Genomic DNA, 16,213 nt, shown 5'->3' on the forward strand with positions numbered 1-16,213 from the left:
TTGAAACATATCTTACTTTCTACACATTTTTTCCCTAAGTGTGTCTCACCAGGCACAGTCAGGGACAGCCTTGCTGAGCACTGTATCCAGATGGCCACCCTGATGTCTGTTATTCTCACATTATGCAAAGTCAAGTTGGTGCTGAATTAAGTGTTCTTTGAGTCTCTGAAAATCTTTCTCAGCCAGCTCTGACCATCTAAGCAGACTTCTAGGAGCCTGTTTCTCACATGGCTGCATATGGTGTCTACAGCATAATCAACATCCACAAACCACCTTAGGATTGTCCTAGAGCCAGGTGGAGACTCCTCCCTGTGTCAACAGGCACTAGGGAGAGATTCTTGATTTCCTAAGTAGTTCTCTATGCTTTAATCAGATATAAAATCACACTGACTGTGACTAAATCTCTTATAACTAAAATGAGAACTTAAAGACACCTAAAGTCAGATGCCGTGTTACTCTTGATCTAATGTAAACAATAAAGAGGTATTTCCAGAGATCAAGACATCCCAGTTTTGAGGCTTTGCAAAGGATATAGTATGGATGATATATTTATTTAGTATCCTACAAATCTAGACTGATTTTTAATGATTAATTGTATTATTGTTAATGATTATTTGTATTGGAAGGCTGGAGAGGGACTTTTTACAGGGGAATGTAGTGACAGGACAAGGGGGAATGGCTTCAAGGTGAAAGAAGGTAGATTTAGATTGGATATTAGGAAGAAATTTCTTATAATGAGGGTGGTGAGGCCCTGGAAAATGTCGCCAAGAGAAGCTGTGGATTCCCATCCCTATTAGTGTTGAAGACCAGCTTGGATGGGGCTTGGAGCAACCTGGTTTACAGGAAGCTGTCCCTTGCCCATGGGGGGTTGTAATGAGGTGACCTTTAGGGTACCTTCCAAATCAAACCATTCTGTGATTCTATGATTCCCTGTGTTAAAAATAAAGAACATTAGGAGCCTTCTGGCCAGATATATCACTACAGAAGTGGAAAACAAAGGAGGTTAAGAATAGCACCCTTTAAAACGTGGTCTTTTGAGTAACAGGATGAACTGCTGAGATCTTTCCCTACCTACTGAACATTCTGTGTCACATCTAAAATGAAATGCATAAGCTTTTTTCTAAAAGTCCTGCTTTGGGCTAATTTAAGATTCCACTTTTTGGGAACTGAATATTTATTTTTACTTCACTGCAGGCTGGTCAAACACAAGTCATCTCTTTTTTTCTTGTGTTCCCTCCATGTTGCCATTGCTGGGCCCAAGTCAATAAGCCTGGCTGAGAGACTCACTTCTCTTGGGGAAAACCTCAAGGCTCTGAGGGCGAGCACAGGCTCCAGCTGGTGCCTGCACTGCATCAACTGACTGTCCCATCCCTGGAGGCAGCACAGACTGGAAAAGGCTTTGTCACTCTCCTGAGCTCCAGGTTGCTCCTCTCAGTGTCCCAGCAGTAAATCCCTACCCTCCCACACTTGGTTTTTATCTCCCAGCAGGCATCTGCAGAGCAGCAGCCCCTGAAGGAAGAGCCCTTTCCAACATCCATCACTGAACACTGGCTTTTGCCAGGAAGCAGGAACTTTACAGGCCCTCCTGGTCACTGAGGGAGTGTTTTGGGCCTCTGCTTTGTGCCAGTTCCAGCTGTAATGACTTTGCACACCCTGGTGACAAGAGCTAAAGCTAAAATTGTGTCCTGCCTGCATCTAAACTTGTAACCACATTTCTTTTATGATGAGGCAACATCTCTGCAAATGAAATAAAGGAGGCTGAGAGCATTTTGCAGTGCTGAGACCAGCAATGACCTGTGTTTATACAATTAAACTCTCTTCAGACTGTGAATTGAAGTTGCTGCATCCAGACTGCCCATTGGGAATGGTTTTGGGGCTGTGCCAGCTACCAATCAGCATCCAGGAATTGTAAAGGCAGTGCCTTGGCTAAAACCATCCCAAGGATCGTTGTAAAAATGTTTATCAGCGAATTCCAGCGCCCAGAGTTGTTTCCTGACACAGTTCTATTCCCTAGTACAGCAAAAGTCCACTTACAGCCTCATTGTGTGGGACCTGGGTTCCCCTGGCAGTGGGTGGCCTGTAACGGTCAATGTCTGTTTGAAAATTAATGTTTTACAATAGTTGCAACAACAAGTTGAGTTTTCCTGCACAAGGGGTGATGCCTGCTGGTGAATCCTGCAAAACTCTGGGCTTCAGGAGTGCTCAGCAACTGTAAATTCTGCCGGGCAAACGGAGAATTTCTGAGGAACGAGAGGGAGATGATTTTCTTTTATAGATGTTTCACATACTGGGTGTCGCCTTCAGAAAACATTAAGTGATCAAAGCATCTTGGAGCAAATGGATTTGCAAGTGCATCCAGTATGTTGCTATGCTATTAACATGCTGAAAGCCCCTTCTGTCATCAGTTTTGTTATAGCTGATTGGAATTAAAGCACTGCAGATTCAAACTTTGAAGGAAGGTGGTTGTTTATTTTATTTCATTTTCTTTTCCCACTGAATTTTGTTCTAGAAATTCTCATGGTAATAATTGTTAAATAATGAAAATATATAATACTAATTCAGCTCTCTCCTGTGTCTTGAGCTTTATATAGAACAATATTATGAATATTCTATGTGATTTTTTTTTTTGTTTGAGTGTGATGGAAATGTGAGGTAATCTTAAGAAAGCACAGAGAATCACAAATTGTTATTTTTAACCTCTGTGAGGAGAAAAAGCAAATAGCCCACCCACCCGGAAGGAAATATCAATGCTTCACATTAAGCATAACTGTTTCCATGGGATTGCAGGGCTGAGAGTGTAGAGACAATAAAGTTCCAAAACATCACTTCATCTTCATGCTTTATAATCTCCCATTGTACAGCTGTTCTGCTCACAATGTGGGTGGCAGATGTCTATAATAGGGCTTTAGAATCTCTAAATTTGCTAATGAAAAGTGTTTAATCCCCTGTCCCCAAGACAAATCTTTAACTGGTGAGTCTGCTGGTGCTGCAGGCGCTCTATGAAGAGCCAGCTCTGCTCGCAGGCACTCGGACACCATGGTTACAGCAGTGCTGTGCATGAGGGTGGGGAGCAGGAATCCTGGGCTTCCACCACCACCAGTACTGCAGGGATAATCAGTGATTTGTATCCTTGCTTCACAAGTTCACTTCCATCTCCTCAGTGAGGCAATTATTAAAATACCAGCACAGCCTTCAGAACGGAGCCAATTCACTCCTGATTTAGGAGCTCGTCATTACACACGGCATCTCTCAGCTCCTCTTCTGCTGCCTTAGTCACACCCCCAAAAACAGACAAGATGTTGAGATCATGTTGAAAGTTAAAAATCTTGCTTGTGAAATGGCAATTACCATGTGTTAGTTTGGAAGGATGGTGCATTTCCAGCAGCAGCAGGATGAATTGGAAGGTGCAAATTTTCCGCCGAGTGTCTCATGGAGGAAAATTGAGGAAACAGAGACTGCAGATTTGAACGTATGTGGTTTCTGTCTGAGAGGTGATGTGCATCCTACAACATCCTCCAGGGCTTTCTTTGGTTCAGGAGATGACATGAGACATCCAGAGGAAGGGGAAGAAATCCTTAACTTATACCTCAATGAATTGTTTCCTTCTGATAGCTCAGAGGGTAACTGACTGGTGGTAGCTGGATCCATCAGGACTCATGGGTGAAAGTCAACAGAGCCTTGTGAGCTCTGGGTAGGACACTGCTGTTAACCAGCCAGCCCTGATGCTCCCAAAGACATTGTCTTCTTGCCAGAACTGGTAACATAGCCAAGGATCTGCAGAACTAAGATCTCAACAGGCTTGTGGGCCCCTATTCACCAAATTCGGGATCTCACCTCAGAGCTCTGTGAGAAGGGGTCTCTTTAAGGTGCCTTCTCTTCTGAGTTCAGTAAGAGCTCAGCTCCCAGGGCCAGAGGCACATCTCTAGTTTTATTTTTTTCTTCATTTTAATCACCACATATAAATATATGTTTGTAATGTTTCAGAATTAAAAGCATCCATGTGGAGAAGGAGTTCCAAACAAGACACAGAGAGCAGAAAAGAGGAGCCCCTTTGCTCTGAGTCTACTTTAGCACGAGGTGAATTGCAGACCCTCAAGTCTATGAATTAGATTTCTATTCCTTATGATGGGAGCCTGGACAGCTCCTGCCAGAGCTAAGAGGCGTTTGGACAACACTCCCAGGCACATGATGGAATTCTTGAAGTTTTTCTGGGCGTGTGGTGGTTTGGGCTAGGCCTTCCTTGGTGACCAGTTTGTAACCAAGGAAGGGTCCAGATTTACCCAGTATTCCCTACGATTTTTACGTAAGCCAGATTATAAGAAGAAAGGAGGAGAGGCCTTCGCTCTCTTTCCTTCCGGCAGCTTGGAGGTGCAGGTTCCCTGCTGTCGGGTCTGCCGTGTTGGGGAGTGAGGCCTGGTTAGGCCTTGCCGACCTTGGGAGACAGAGGCTGCCGGTGATCGTTCCGGAGCGACTCTCAGTTGTCCCAGGAGAGTAGTGAGCTATTTTCTTTGCTAACTCTTTTAGTTGTTAGATATTGGGTCACTAATTGGGATATATATATTTTTTATTTTAGTTTTGTTCCCTTTCCCTTCCCCCTTCCCTTTTCCCTTGTGAAACTGTATAAATGTAATTGTATATAAGTGTAAATATATTTATATATCTCACTTTGGTTGTCTCTCTCTCGTTTCGGGTTTTCTTAGTTTTTTTTTCTCCCTCTTCTCCCTGAGGTTTCGGGGGGGTACTTCTGGTGGTAAGGTTTGGAGACTTGGCAGGGAGACAGCTTCAAACCATATCAGGGCGGAGCCAGGAGCTGGACTCAGTGGTCCTTGTGGATCCCTTCCAGCTCAGGATACTCTATGATTCTGTGACTCTTAATCCAGATGGAGACATTTTCTCAATAGACACCTAAAACCAGGAGAGGTGAATCCCACCTCCCCCTCCACTGTGTCTTCACTGCCAAAGGAACTTATTAATTCTTATAAAGTGAATTCCTCTCAATCTTTTTCTTTTAGACTTGGTACATATTTAAATATCCTAAACGAGGTGAAGCAGCTCTGCCAAGAGGGACTGTGAGAGCTGGAGCATAGATTCTTCAACAGCTTTGTGAGGACAGGTCTGTCTGTGGACCTAGGTGGGAATTCAAGTTCCCACAGGTAGAAAACAGTCTGAACCAACAGTTACTGCACCCTCCATGAACATCCAAACTACTATATTAACACAGGAATCTCCAGATTTTACTGATATCAAATAAAGTCTGACAATGTTTCAATAACAGTTTCATTTAATATCTGTTTATACATTTTGCTTGACATCTACAGGTATTTTTCCAAATTTAGGTGTCCAGCCAGCTAAACCCAGATTTACATAATCTTAATCAAATGTAAAAACAAGGTGATAAAAACACCATGGATTCAGAAAAGTGATGCTGGATTGACTAGTTAGGAATAATCATGTGCTATGGATAGAAATGAATAGATAGAGATGCAGCTACATTCATTCCCTTACCAAAAATGATCAAGTGGAAAATAAGGCAAGCTTACTCTTCAATCACAGATTATATTTTATTTTTTTCCTTCAAAGCTCAAGAGAGTATGTCTGCGAATAAACTGAGAATGATAAGAAGTCCCTTTCTCTCTCTGATTACTCTTTACTGATACTGCATCTAATATAAAAATAGCCCATAGCCTTTATAAAATTCAACAAAGTGCAGATTTTTTACAGTAATCATTTCTGAATATAGTAACATTTTCTTTTATTTACAGTCAGGATTGAAGCAAGGCAGAAAAAACCTCACCAGAACCTTTTTATAAAACCCACAAGTTTCACTGCAACAAAATTAAATGATACAGATTTGACACAGGAGGCAAAGACGTGATAATAATATATATGCATTTTTCTGGGATAGGGGGAAATGAAAGAATGAACTAATTGCATTTTTATCTTAAAAAGAAGTTAATAAATTACCATTTCAAAGTTGGATTTACATATCCCATCACTTTGCAAAGATTAGCTCTTTCTTTGATAGTTTTTTCTTTCTCACATTATTATTCTGCCTCTTGGATGAGATACTCAAACACACACACACACACACAAAAATAAATTCCACAGCCCGCTCTTTTGCAGTCAGTAAAAGGTCCTGTGGCACTTTCCATAAGAGCTGGAAGTGCCTTAAACATCAGTGTCCTGGCAAAAGTCCAACTTGGGTAATTACATTCCGTCCTGCCTCAAAGAAATCCTTTCCTCCAGCTATAATTTCATTTGGAGACATTGTTCCACACTTCTCTGCCTGGAAACGATTGCTCCGTGATCTCGGCTGCCACATTGCAGAGAGGAAAGAGCTGCATTTTAGTGCCAGTAAAGTGTTTTCTACAGACTCCCTGTCACTCAGAGCTCCCCACTGCCCACCTGAGCCCAAAACACCCCTTACAAGCTGCCTGCTCACAGTGTGCTCCTGGGTGAAGCCCTCAATGTGCACTTGATTTCTACAGGAAGAATGTGGAATAATGGGCTGTATTTCATATAACAACTGCAGTCATTTGTCATCTGCTGTATATGGGCACCTTATGACTGCCACAGCAAGAAATTTAGAGGTAAATAGAGCTGACAGCTTATATCACTAATTTCCTTTAGGATAAAACGTGATGATGAATGATTCAGAAATGCAAAATGGCCATGAGAATTCAGAGAACAATGTTTTCCTATAAACATAAGGTGCATCATGAAACTATCTTTGATTCCTGTCACCAGACATGAGTCCTCTTCTCATGGAATAGGATGAGAGGAGATCTCCCAGTGTCTTTTCATATTGTCCCTATGGAATTCAAGGTGGAGGTTATCTTCCCCATCTGCATAATTTTTTCTTTCATGGAGTGATAGCATCTTGTATAATTATAGACAGTTAAAAGATCTACATCTAAAGTACATTTCAAGATTGGCCATCGCTGGAGAGCAATTGTCCAATAGGTAAAGAATCCCTTCCAACAATGGGTCTCTAAGAATATGAATATCCTGCCCAATCCTTTAAATTAGTCTGGATAAATTATGCAAGATGCCAGACTGCTCATTGCTGATGTTGGCTGAGATGAGCTGTACCCAGAACAGAGAAAATTTGAACATGAGTCAGTGTTAAAATGTGAAAAAAAGAGGGTGCTGTATTGCAGCAAGAGTAAAAGTTGCTGAAAGTTTTCTCTTACCCTGAAGGTAGAAAACTAAACAGGAGTACAGTCCTGCCCTCTCCAGGGGGCTGAATCATAGAGCATTTTTATTAGTTTAAGAAGGGAAATGGTCTCCTGAGCCCTCTGATCCCAAGGTCCTACAGACAGCTCAGCAGGAGACCTCTGGCTAAGGCAACCCTGAGCTTCCGGAGGTTTCAACAGGGGACTGATGTAACCACAGACAAAGGGATTCAGTATCTAAAGCAATATATAAACAGAAAGAAAGATTCTCACAGTCTTCAACAGGTGCTACGTCAGGACCCAGCCGTCAGCTTTATAATTTAAGAGGGAATTTTCCTTTTCCTGTGGGACTATTCCAGGAGGATTAAACTCTGACTTTGTCAGTTTGGAAAGAGATTATGTCCTTGACTTGATGTCACTATTTCCTTTCCTCCTAATTAAACAGAAAACTCAGCACAGGGGTAAGAAAGAGAGAGAGAGAGCAAGAAGGAGAGAGAGAAGAATTAAGGAGAAGCTGATCGGAAAAGCCAAGCAGTTAAAGTCTTTTAATTTAGTATTTTAAAGCTTTTCTGTGAGTCTGCTTCTCAGAGATATGACTGTTAAAGAAAATGGATTTTCCTACTTCCAGCCAACCAGAATATATGTACATATTTATAAACACCCACAAGCACACACACACTGATGTACAGGGAGGAGGAGGAGAAAATATTACACTGAAAAAGATGTTGAAGTTGTATCAAAAGAATAAGACGCAGAAAGAATCTTTTCTGAGAAAATCCATTTTGTGAATCCATGACTAATCCCTGCAGAACACATACACAGACACACAGAGAAAGGTAAAGAATGAAGCAGCACAGCTCTACTTAAAGACATATTCAGCTCCTGGCACATACACTCGGGATTTCAGCGAACCCCTCCAGGTTGAGAGTTGCCCACTCTTTTTATAAGCACATTTTTAAATAAAGTATTTTACCCCTCTGTTAGTAAAATAAATAAATGAATGTCCAAACCCCACCAAAAACCAACACAGGCATCTTGTGGAGGAGCTGTGAGCTAAAAGATTAGACCAAACTAGAGTGGGGAAAGAGCTCACTGTAGAGTGAGGCATTCATGGTACAATTTACATCTCAAATCTAAACCCAGCCTTAGGACTTTCCTCTCTTCCTCTGTGGTTGACACCATTGAAAGAAGGAGAGATGTGTTTAAGGGGCAAAGAGTGGGGAGGTGCCAGAAGAAAAGAAATGTGGGGCTGATTAGTTGGCTGATATTCAGATGTCAGGCCATAAACGTGTCTGTTCTCCAGAGAAGCCCTGAGTTATTCTGCAGCCCCTCTAGCCCATGCAGTCTCATTAAGATCCCCCTTGGGATTAATAGAGATTTCATTGATCAAAAAACAGCCAGAGAATCAAACAGCTTGGGTTGTAAGGGATTTCTGGAGGTCCCTGGTTCAACCTGTCACATGGGGCAGGGACAGCCTCAAAGTTTTATGCAGCTCACGTCCCTCTTTGTTGCATTTTGGTTCCATGAAAAGACCTAATCACAGGCAGGAGGAAATAATCCCTCCCTTTGCCCCAAGGCATTGGGTTATTTATTGCAGCTGATTGACTCTGACTTCTCCAGCAGTGATTTTACATTAACACACATCAGTGTACGTACACACAGACATACCTTCATGTATCTTCTGAGGATAGATGGGCACATATGCACAAATGAATGAATAAATGAATATGATGCATATTCAACTTATCCTAATACACATCAACACCATAATTAACTTTGCCACAGTTTGGTTTTCTGTACAAAAGAAGTTGAGTGTCCGGATCGAAGATGGGGATGATCCAGGGTCACCAACAGACCAAAACTCTGTGGAGTGACCAGGCTGACCCTGGTGTGTGGGGGAAGGCAGCACTGGGTGTGATGTGGTTGTATAGTGCCAACACAGCAACTGCTCACACACACAGCTAAAGATCTCTGCCTGATTTTCTCCATTTGCAAAACTCACCAGCTGTGGCCGTGTTGCTCCTCCTCTGGGAGGGATTAATCCCTAAATCCATGTTTTTGTCTCCTTATATGAAAAAGCAAGATTTCCAGAAGAACTGAAAAGCAGTGAGTAAACAAACACAGCACTTTCAGGGAAGAGGGACACCGAGATCTGGCTTTTTCAAAGAGATCTAGAAATGTAGGTCACCTATTGCTGGACTTGGATGGTTTCCATCCCTGCCCTTTTTCTGCTAACTTTTCAGCTACCCTCTTTCTTTCTGCTTTTAGATCCTGCTTTTCCAAGTTCCAGCCCGCCTCTTTCCAGCCAGCTGTGTATGTGAAATGACTTTGGGACATGCTGGCAGGGAGTAGTTTTAAAAATAAACATGTTGATATTCACCAGGAAGACACCGCAGGCTGCAGGCTCCTTTCTGGGTGATAAAGATTTAATTATTATATGCTGGCCCTCCTTACTGTCTTCCCAGCTGTAACAGGTGCCTGAGTTTCATCTTTCTTCCAGTTTTTTTCTCAAGGTAATTAAAACTTTGTCCTGGAGATAGGTATATGCAAGTATGTGAGTCTCTCCCTGCTTTAAAGGGAGACATTTTTATTTTTTATTAACTCTACTAATCATGAGAGGAATTATATATAAACTAAGCTAGGGAAGCTGCAGGGAATTCTAGGTTTTATCTGGTACTGTGTTTGCCTGTAAAATAATCCCATTTGGGGGGAACCTGCTATGGTTTTGATTTTAAGCAAAGGTTGTGTTAATTTTGTGATCCTGGTAGCTTTATTCCACGCAACCCTGGGATTTAGTTCTAATCCTGAACAAAATGATTTTTCATGGGAGAGAAAGAGGCTGCAGCAACGAGGACAAAGCCCTGGCCTGCAGCAGGATTTTTCCTCAGGCTCATTAAGTGACTTGGGGCAAGACCCTCCGTGGTACATTTTATAATGGGTCTCAAGTCACTTTGATCACAGTGTGATCAGATGCTCCTAAAGCCTCTCTGTACTCCATTTTACCTGACATTGTACTACGGGGTTTGTGAAGAAATACAGAATGTAAAACAGCACCACTATGACATTTCTGGACCCCAGAAATTTTGCATGGAACACTTTGAAGCTTAGACTTGATGATCTCGTAGGTCTTTTCCAACCTTATTGATTCTATGACTCTATGAAGATAACAAAAGTAAATCTTTCTAAACTCTCTGATGATAAATGGCTGGAAAAAAATTTTGTAGGGAGATTGACACTGAGAAATTTGGATCAAAGACTGAGTTTGGGGTTTGGGTATTGTGTTAATATAACCACACACTGCCTTCTTTACATACATAAATTGTTCTTCCAAGGAATGGCTTGATATAGGATGTCATTGCAAAAAGATTTATGAAATTAACTTTGTAGTAGTAAATACATAATAGAAGTTAAACTCAATACAGAAAGTCATAGAATCATAGAAGGGCTTAGACTGGAAAGGACCTCCAAGATCATCCAGTTCCAACCCTCTGCCATGGGCATAGACACCCTCCACTATCCCAGGTTGCTCAGAGCCCCATCCAACATGGCCTTGAGCACTTCCAGGGATGGGGCAACCATGACTTCTCTGGCCAAGCTACTCAGTGCCTCATCACCCTCGCAGTAAAGAATTTCTTCCCAATATCCCATCTAACCCTGCCCTCTGTCAGTGTGAAGACATTCCCTATTATCCTGTGTAGTGGGTTGACCCTGGCCAGATACCAGGTACCCACTAAAGCTGCTCTCTCACTCTCCCCTCTGCAACTGGACAGAAGAGAGAGAAAAAAAACAGCTAAGAATTCATGAGTAGAGATAAGAGCTGGGAGAGGCCAGTGGCTGATTACCTTCATGGGCAAAACAAGACTCAAAGTTGGGATAATACTTATATTTATTACTAACAGGATAAGAGCCAAAGAGTGGGAAATAAAGCAGTCTTAAAAACACCTTCCCCCCACCCCTCCTTCCTTCCATGTTCTCCCTCCTCCCCCCCGCAGTGCAGAGGGACAGGGAATGGGGGTTGCAGTTTGTTGTTTCTGCCACTGCTCAGAGGGAGGAGTCCTTCCACTGCTCCCGTGGGGTCCCTCCCACGGGAGACAGTCCTTGATGGACCTCTTCAGCGTGAGTCCATCCCTCAGGCAACAGCTCTCCCCAAACTGCTGTCCTGTGGGTCACTCCTCCATGGGGTGCAGTCCTTCATGAATGAGCTGTATCGACGTGGGTCTCCTACAGGGGCCACAAGTCCTACCTGGGAAAAACCTACTCCAGCGTGGGCTTCCCTCTCCACGGGCCGCAGGTCTCCAGCAGGACCTTGCTCCATCCTGGGCCTCCTACGGGATCACAGCTTCTTTCATGCATTCACCTGCTCCAGCATGGGCTCCTCCATGGGCTGCAGGTGGGTCTCTGCACCCCGATGATCCCCCATGGGCTGTAGGGGCACAGCTGCTCCACCATGGTCTGCACCACGGGCCACAGGGCCTCAGCTCCAGCACCTGGAGCACCTCCTGCCTCTCCTTCTGCACTGACCTCAGTGTCTGCATTGTTATTCCCGAGTTCTCACTCCGCTCTTCCCTGGCTGGAATTTCTTCTGCGCAACAATCTTCTTTTCTTAAATATGTTATCCCAGAGGCGTTACTGTCACTCCTGACTGGCTTGGTCTTGGCCAGTAGCATCAAGTCCATCCTGGAGCCGGCTGGCATTGGCTCCACGGGACAGGGGAAGCTTCTGGCAGCTTCTAACGGAAGCCACCCCTGTAGCCCCCCCCGCTACCAAAACACAGCTACAAAAGCCCACTACACCTATCACTCCACGCCCTTCTGAAAAGTCTCTCTCCAGCTCTCTTGGAGCCCTTTTAAGTACTAGAAGATGCTGTACGTTCTACCTAAAGCCTTCTCCAAGCTGAACAACCCCCACTCTCTCAGCCTATCTCCAGAGCAGAGGGACTCCAGCCTTGCGAGCATCTTAGTGGCCTCTTCTGGTCTTGTTCCAGTCCATGAAACATGAATACTGTTCCCTCAGAGGAAATAGAATACGAGTTTGTGCTCTTCTGATGCTGTCGGAGAAGAGGAACAAGCCGAACTGATTTTGCTCAATATGCTCAGTCTTGTGTAGTTATGCAAACTCTACCATTAATGGAAATCAGGCACCATCCTTTCATTATTTCTCCTGCATTAGAAAACAAGGATGGGTTGATTTTTGGCAGGTTATTAGGCAAACCTCCAACCCCAGTACTTTATCTTTATGCTTTGAAAATCCTTGTTCGAGTCTTTAAGGTGTACGACTAATGAAGGCAAAAGACTCTTACTTCTCCCCTGCTATCCCATGCTTGGGAAAGAAGCCATTGGCTAAAAAAAATCAGAGAAAACCAGTCTAGGTAGGTAAATTATGGAATTCAAAGGTTTCACATGTGGACCTAAGAAAGTTAAGCTGAAAAAGAAATCGCCTTTGCTTCCTTTCATGCCTGTCAATAGGTGCCACTTGTACTGATCACTGAATTTACACAAGGTTTCAGATCAATAAAGATTCAAGGAAATATATTCCCTATATTTCTTCTCCAATGTACTTGTTACTGGGTCTGAAAACTCTTCAGTTATAGTGTGGCTTGTTATTGCTTAGTGTTTCACTGACATTTGGTTCACCTGATGCACATTCAGCACCGAGGTACCAGATTGCACCACCTGGATTTGCTTCAAGAGTTATTTCTGTGACAAGTTTCTGGCAATTTCCTGAAACCCTCAGGGCAACAGAATCTCATCCTCTCAGTGCAAGCCTGTATCACCTGACTCCTTGAAGATATTTATCAAGCTCCATGAAGCCCCATTTTGGCTTCTTTTTACCCCATTGTTCCCACTGAAAATCTGTTTCTGGAACATGAGTGCGTTAATGTTCAGGAACGTTCTTCTAATTGCCAGCTTTAATTTATTCATGGGCAGTTCAGTCATCATTTGCTCCTCTGTAAACTTTGTCTCCGCACTTATTTTCTTATTCTTACCCCTTCTAGACTTTATATGTAGCTCAGAGCTTGTAATGAACACTCTCTCTGTTATGAGCATCATTACAGAAACCTTCTCTGAGCAAGATCTCCACTTTGAGCATGCAACTGGGACTTCACCAGGTGCTAAGGCACCTTCTGCATTGGAGCTTTAAGTGGTGGGGTTGTATCTATAACTGTAAGAAAATGTCCTTCACTAACTGTTTCATCCTGAAAGGGGAGAAAACAAAAAGTGAAATAAAGTAACTGGAGCTTGGGAAAAGGAAGGAGATACTGAATTTCTTGCTGTTCTTCTAATTTCTCTTAGTTTAACTCTGGTGTAAGTCACCGGTTTTTGGAAGGTTAAATAGCTTTGCACCCATCCAGCTCTGGGGTCCCCAGCACAAGAAGGACATGGAGCTGTTGGAGCGAGTCCAGAGGAGGCACCAAGATGATCAGAGGAATGGAGCAGCTCTGCTATAAGGAAAGGCTGATAGAATTAGGATTGTTCAGCCTGGAAAAGAGAAGGCTCCAGGGAGATGAGGACACCTGACTGCAGCCTTCCAGTATCTGAGGAGAACCTACCAGAAAGATGGAGAGAGACTATTCACAAGACTGTGGAGTGTCAGGACAAGGGGAATGGAATCAAACTGAAAGAGAGTGGGTTTAGATTAGATATTAGGAAAAAATTTCTTATCATGAGGGTGTTGAAGCACTGGCATTGCTTGCCCAGAGAAGCTGTGTCTGCCCCATCCCTGGAAGTGTTCAAAACCAGACTGGATTGGACTTGAAGCAACCTGGTCTAGTGGAAGGTGTCCCTGCCCATGGCAGGGGGTTGGAACTGGATGATCTTAAGGTCTCTTCAAACCCAAGACATTCTTTGACTCAATGATCAGCTCAAACAGTTAAACCAAGTATAGGGGAATGATAATTCAATTCACACCAGAGAAGGGATTTTCTTTAAAAAAGAAGTGCTAAAAAAAAATCGCTTGGAAGTTGTCCATTTTTAAGTAAAAAAGAGACATTTTTTTGTTTGATGCTATTTATGCTTCCCGAAAGAATTGTAATTTTTAGTCTTGGTCATAAATAGCACTCAGTTGAGAAAATTTCTTATTGCAGTGCAGGGGAAGATGTCATTTTCACATGAGTTTTCCTCCAGAGGTGGCTGCAAAATAGAATTTTTGTCCTCTGGGAAATTTCAGTCTCTCAGAAAGCAGTTTTCATTCGTCAAAGAAAATTTCAAAATTTACCCCATAGTGTGAATTGCCCATCGAAACTGGTTCAACCATCAGATATTTCAGTTTGTGAAGTGGAATATTGCATCTAATCCAGAAAAAAAAATAACGTTAAACAGAATTTTTAGACAAAATTAGAATGATTGAAATCATTTAGCAAAACGAGACAGCCTTTATGTAAATAAATAGTCTTGGGGTTTAATCTGTTTTTACAGTTCAAAATTGCAGTGTTTCGACAAAAGTGCTTTTTTATGTAAGCAAAAAATGCTTGATCAAGAACTTTTCACCAAGTTCTGTCTATATGGTGGGGACCTAGAGACAAATGTACATATGGCAAGATGGGGTGGCATGAGGGATGGTCCTGTAAGAGAGCTGCAGAATATTGTTGGCTTTGACTGAATCCTCATCTGCAGTTAAACTACAACCACAGAGGGGTGGTTGGTGCCCCTCATGCCTGGCAGTGGGGTGTGCTCAGATCCTCCTGCAGGGCCAGCTTTTTGCAGAGCTACTCCACAGCAGATGATGCTCGACTTCAGGTCTTCTCTGAGGGCTTTGAAGGACCTCTTTGGTCTTTGGATCTATCAGTACAATTGATGTGGTTTTACTTCCAGTCCAGAGTGCGTAAAATAGTTTGAGTTGTGTTACAGCACTACACAGTCACATACTTCTGGGGTGAAGCTGAAAGCCTGTGCCAGGCAGTGGGGCATGAGTTGGTCCCAGGACAGTATTGGGTGGCTGTGTCTGAGTCTCTCCTACATCATCCCAAATCCTCCTCTCCCTGGCATAAGCCCCAGGTGTTCCCCACATCCCCACAGGCCTTTACTCACTCTCCATCCATCCAGGTAGTACCCACAGGCAAACGTGTTTCGTCTTCCAGCTCTAACACTGTGTAATAAATCCCTAGGTGAGGAATCTTTCCCAGATAAACCTTGGAGACCATTTTTTCTGCCTTCCTTTTTATTTCACAAAGCCTGTGTTTATTTTCACTTGAATCCAGCAAATTCCTATGAAATTATAGTTATTACCTGTGCTGGGTTGACTCTGGCTGGATGCACAGTGCCCACTGAAGCTGCTCTATTACTCCTCCTCAGCTGGACAGAGGAGAGAAAATATGATGAGAAGCTCAAGGATGGAGATAAGGACAAGGAGAGATCACTCAGCAGTTGCTGTCACAAGCAAAACAGACTCGACTTGGGGAAATTAATTGAATTTATTATCAATCAAATCAGAGTAGGATAATGAAATATAAAACCAAATCTTAAAATATCTTCCACCCACCTCCTTTCCTTCTTCCCAGGCTCAGTTTTATTTTTGAATTCTGTACCTCCTAATCCCAAGCAGTGCAGGGGATGGGGAATGGGGGCTGTGGGCAGTTCATCACATATTGTCTCCATTGCTCCTTCCTCCTCAGGGACAGGACTCCTCACACTCTTCTGCTGCTCCAACGTGGGTCACTCTCCCACGAGGTGCATCCTTTCAGGAACAGGCTGTTCCAGCCTGGGTCCCCCCATGGGGACACAACACCTGCCAGCAAACCTGCTCCAGTGTGGGCTCCTCTCTCCATGGGTTCACAGCTCCTGCCAGGACACTGCTACAGCACAGGCCTCCCATGGGGTCACAGCCTCACTCAGGCATCCACCTGCTCTGGTGTGGGGTCCTCCACAGGCTGCAGGTGGATCTTTGTTCCCCCATGGACCTCCATGTGCTGCAGGGGCACAGCTGCCCCACCATGGGCTGCTTCACGGGCTGCAGGGGAATCTCTGTTCCAGCACCAGGAGCACCTCCTGCCCCTCCTTCTTCACTGCCCTGGGTGTCTACAGGATTGTTTCTCTCACGTA

General features: G+C 43.5%; 1 long non-coding RNA gene across 2 annotated transcripts; it reads left to right on the forward strand.

Annotated features, from left to right (window-relative positions):
- The first annotated feature begins 3,665 nt into the window (after nt 1–3,665).
- LOC120323404 lies at nt 3,666–5,269 on the forward strand. 2 transcript variants are annotated; one of them, XR_005563794.1, is made up of 3 exons: nt 3,666–3,866; nt 3,985–4,077; nt 5,013–5,269. It is a non-coding gene; the product is annotated as an uncharacterized LOC120323404 (long non-coding RNA). The 2 variants fall into 2 exon arrangements; XR_005563795.1 differs by having other exon boundaries at nt 3,666–3,845.
- The last annotated feature ends 10,944 nt before the right edge of the window (nt 5,270–16,213 follow it).

Source organism: Pipra filicauda, unplaced genomic scaffold (genome assembly GCF_003945595.2).
Source record: "Pipra filicauda isolate LSUMZ 115617 unplaced genomic scaffold, ASM394559v2 scaffold251_size2273266_pilon, whole genome shotgun sequence".
Lineage (NCBI taxonomy): Eukaryota > Metazoa > Chordata > Aves > Passeriformes > Pipridae > Pipra > Pipra filicauda.